The sequence below is a fragment of the Dioscorea cayenensis genome, unplaced genomic scaffold, assembly GCF_009730915.1.
Source record: "Dioscorea cayenensis subsp. rotundata cultivar TDr96_F1 unplaced genomic scaffold, TDr96_F1_v2_PseudoChromosome.rev07_lg8_w22 25.fasta BLBR01001552.1, whole genome shotgun sequence".
Taxonomy (NCBI): domain Eukaryota; kingdom Viridiplantae; phylum Streptophyta; class Magnoliopsida; order Dioscoreales; family Dioscoreaceae; genus Dioscorea; species Dioscorea cayenensis.
This window is the reverse complement of record NW_024087943.1, coordinates 10,210-14,728: the sequence shown is the minus strand read 5'-3', so window position 1 is coordinate 14,728 and position 4,519 is coordinate 10,210. Positions and strand designations below refer to the sequence as shown.

The 4,519-nt window shown below is 33.6% G+C and overlaps 1 long non-coding RNA gene across 4 annotated transcripts; it reads right to left on the bottom strand.

The window, feature by feature from the left end:
• Positions 1 to 429: 429 nt before the first annotated feature.
• Positions 430 to 3,401, bottom strand: LOC120256666. Of its 4 annotated transcripts, none has more exons than XR_005535378.1 (7): positions 3,097 to 3,397; positions 2,976 to 3,013; positions 2,854 to 2,875; positions 2,684 to 2,763; positions 897 to 1,268; positions 637 to 745; positions 430 to 505 (listed from the first exon to the last, which is right to left on the bottom strand). It is a non-coding gene; the product is annotated as an uncharacterized LOC120256666 (long non-coding RNA). The 4 variants fall into 4 exon arrangements; XR_005535376.1 differs by having other exon boundaries at positions 2,854 to 2,912; positions 3,097 to 3,396; XR_005535377.1 differs by having other exon boundaries at positions 897 to 996; positions 1,188 to 1,268; positions 2,854 to 3,013; positions 3,097 to 3,375.
• Between the last annotated feature and the right edge of the window lie 1,118 nt (positions 3,402 to 4,519).

The window sequence follows — 4,519 nt, the reverse complement described above, 5'->3', positions numbered from 1 at the left end:
TATGCCTAATGTTGTTTGGGCAATGGAAGTGACTCCTTTAGATTATGATTGCGATAGCAAATATGCAAGACATGGGCTGGAGATAGATTATAGAATTAGGGTGCACTACAATTCAAAGTTGACAACCAAGTTGGCTAGGTTAAGGTACAGTAATCAAACGCCAAATTGAGAATTTTGAAACAAGTGAGAGCTTCTGTTAATACTGCAAGTTAGGTCAAATAAATGACAGACAGCTAGCTCACTTTGGTTATTAAGTGGTTATCTGATTCTGAGCTCTAAGCATAAACTCTGCTTTATTATGCTATAAACTTTGTATACTTCTTCAGTAGTGTATTTTCAAAATTGGAGTTGTGAACTTATGAAAAGCACCACGTTTCTGAGAACTTACAAGAATTCTTGGTAAACAACATAACGAAGGTGTTTCACAGTTAATTACCTCCTCAGGTGTGATTGTGTACATCAAATCTTCTATTTTCTGAGCAAACTGGAATAATTTTTCAAATTGCTGCAAAAATATGATATTGTTAATGAATCAATATCTCTCAAATATAAATAAAGACTTAAAGATCCAGCAAAAGGGGAGGGTGTGGATAAAATTTAATATCACAACTTTTTCTTCAGGGTGATAGAACATACAACGTAAATGATCATGCTGATATGGCGTGTACAAGCTTGCTCGTATGATTCACTAGCCTGGTGATAGAACTTTGCAAGTGTTGGTACTACATTGGCCAAATCATAAAGGCTGGAAGTCAAAGGAAGTGCAGTCTATCAGAACATATAATTGTGCTACAGATATTAAAGGAGGTTAATCCTGACATGACAGATTAAGAAAAGTAAAATGAAAGAATTTTTATCTAGGGACTATTTAGACAATGATGGAAACTGCTCATAACCTGTTCTGAAAAGCTGCATAATTCTCTAGAAGTAAAATGTCAGCATATTTTGGGTCTGCTTGAGCAATCTTTACCAATGTCGCAAAAATATCATGCTTAACTGTTCCAATATCATTAGCATCCTTTTCATCAACTTATAAAAAATTAATTTAAAAAAAAAACCTAGAGGAACTCTTCAGCTGTCATTGGAAAGTTAGGAGTTCAGAAATTAGTCAGGATGGCATTGTTAAGTGAGGTCAGCAAGCTGATTAAACTCTAAGCTAAAGTGGGGACATTGTTTCTCATTCTCACAATTTTCCCCTATGATTGATCAACCAAATCCCTCGATTGCCCTGGATGTATTGCTCCATCCTTGTTGCAAGCATAGCAAACCTACAGACAAAAGGAGAAAAAAAAATGGAATATTCATATAAGATCAATAATGCTTGGTTAAATCTTAATATCAATAACATGTTTAACCATAAAGCAAATTAAAACAAGAACATTATAGTGTCTAAATAGAATCCAATATCAGAAATCAATCATATGATAATGAATGATGGTGTCTTTTGTATTAACTAGAACAAACTACTCAAGTGATCTGTCAAAACCGAATTATAAAGACTACTAAAATATGGAATAATGTGACTGCACAAGCATAACCAAATTTCCTGAACCCCATGTTACAACCCATTGATAGGTAGGGGTATGCACCCAATCAATTCAAGTTTAACAAAATAAATAAACAAATGAAAATTTTCAGTTTCATACTTTTTTAATAACAAACTGGCCAATATTTTGAATAAACAGAATTAATGCATTTGTGGTTTATCCACTTTAACAAAAAATAAAAAAATAAACAGAAAACCAAACTGACCATATGAAGTTCAGTAGCTCAGTTAGTTCAGTTGCAGTTTTTCACAATATTAATTCCTACAAAATTTTGGGCCGGTTTGGTCATTTCAGTTTATTCGGTTTGGTTTTCAAGAGACTAAGGCTTGGGCCTCCAAGCCTTTGAGAGGATAGACCAAAATTTTTTGATTCAGTTTATAAATAGCTCCCAACTTAAACATTTTAAAGGTTTAACTTGTTCGGTGGGTTCAACACCTCAGGTTGAATTTATAAAACCCAAAATTGAACAACTGCATACCCCAAAATATCAAAATATTAAACTGAACAAAATGATGTAAATATCAAATCAAACCAAATACACTAAATTGACTTGTTTTGGTTGATTAATTTGGTTCAAACCAAATAGTGCACAATACTGTTAATAGGAGGAAACAAACAAAACATATCCGTGAAAGAAAAGAGCACTAGCTACTTCTGAGCCACCATTGTGGAATCCTAGTCGCTGCTTTAAATTGTCTAGAATATGATGCAACTCAAAAGCAGGCTAAAGGGATACATGATGACAGTGATTTTTGTGTTAGTATTAATATGTAGACATCAATTAGTTGGGATAATGACAATTAATGTACAAGCGTAAAAGTACACAACATAGAAAGTGAACATAAAATTGAGAAGGTTCAAGGGCATTAAATTTGGCAGCTACATAAATTATGGATTAGGATGGACATATTTCCTGGTATCAAACATAGCCTATTTTTTAAGTAACATTTTAGACTTTTCATGTCTTCATTCAATTATATTTTAAGTCTTAGAAGTTAGCACCTAGTAGCAACAATAGGCTGACATATTCTAACTGAGAAAAAGACTTGTTAGATCAAACTCAATCTTCAAGCCTTAGTCTAGAGATTTAGAAAAACCAGATTACAATTTAAAGATTAAAATTTCATCAAGTTTACCTTTGGATATAAGATAGCTGTCCCATTTGTCAGACATTAAGCTCATTTCTCTCTATCTGATGGCAAGCTTCTTCAACAAACTAAGATCACAATAAGTTACCATAATGAGAGCATTTCCAAATGTTTGAAGGAGTTGATCCATGGAAGTGTAAACATAAAACTACGCTTACCCTGCCAAACTGCATTGAAATTCTGGACTCCAAATCATCAATTAACTGACTCACAAATCCTGCCGCATCAACTGAGATTTAAATATCAAAATTTAAGCCATGCATAGGTCCGACATTTGTACCTCAGATCTGCATGATCAGGCCTCTTCAACTGTCCTCACTGCATGGTTTAAAAAAACTCGGATTTAAATATCAAAATTTATTGGTGTAAACTGCTAGAACAAAATTAAGCTGCAAATTTACCTGTGAAAAATGACTCTTGTCGCTTATCATAAAATCTACTAAACTGCCAAAATATTTCCTTAAGATCCCTGAAGCCCCACAAACAAAAGTGCCCTTTAACTTTTCTAAGTCAGCACGTTTTTCCTTAACCTATGCAATCATTTTAAAAATAACTTGTCAATATCAATGATTGACTTGTTAAAGGAACAATGAGTAGCAATAAATAAATTGGAGTAGCATTTCGGGGAAATTGAATCTATTAACTTAAGCTCAATTTCAATTATTGCCCATGCCTATTTCATTGTTTTGAGCCTTATAGTAGGATTTGAAGGAAGATAAAAGAATAGGAGAATACTCTTCAATTACTTTTCAGGAACTATTGTAAAAAGCTCCAAATACTTATCTCCAATAGCGTTTTATTTCCAGCATATAATATATTCGTTTGCCAGCAGAATATGTAATATGGCTATGCATCAAAGAGTTATTTGGTATGACATGAAAAAGTAAGTGATATTTGTCATGCAAAAAATGGATTACTTCTTCATTCTCGTGCAACCAAAAGAAAAGTGATGGATCCTGACCAGGAATAATTGGCATTTCAAACAAGGGATAGCACACATACATCTGCATGTTAGCATAGCATGGATTCAGATTTGGCACTTCAAGGTTAGGAATTGCGCTCGTTAACCATTCACATGCTTCAACATTCTTAAGCATCCGCGCTTCATCGAAGGAACCACTAATCAAAGATGTCGATACTCGCCATAAGTGTCACAAGGTAAACCCAGCCAACATCAATATTTAAAAAATGAGAAACTTAGAATCACTTCCACCAATACCATACTAGATTGCCACATGGTTGCATTAAGTTTCCAATTGATGTCTCCGTAGTCCGGTTGGTGAACGGAGCTCTCACAAAAAAATCACGAGGACTTGATTAGCATCCATTAAATTTGATTTCCTTTGCAAGCTAATCATCCAATTGATGGAGAAGCATAGATATACTCCGGCAGCCGAACACAAAAGCCCTGTTCGAGAAATAAATGGATGCATCAAAATCTGCTAGCCACAAATTATCATCACAAGAAATTGATGTATCAATTAAATGATGCTATTTTCATAGCATCATCACAAGATTATGTTATGAAAAGAACTAATAACTAATTTCTCAAAACAAATATTGGTGCTGGATATCCTCTTATTAGAAGCAAACACTTATTTGTCAGAGTACATCTTATGAGCATCGAGAAAATGATATGTTTTTCCTAAATTAAAGAACTCGGGAAACGAACTCGTTCAACTAGAAATGGCAGACTCACTGCATTACAAGAATCACAAGAGATTGAACACAATATAAAACAAAAACAATGTATAAACAACATATTAACATTCTCTTGAGCATGGAAAAAAAAATTTGATTTTTACCAAAAACAGGTTTGTTAAC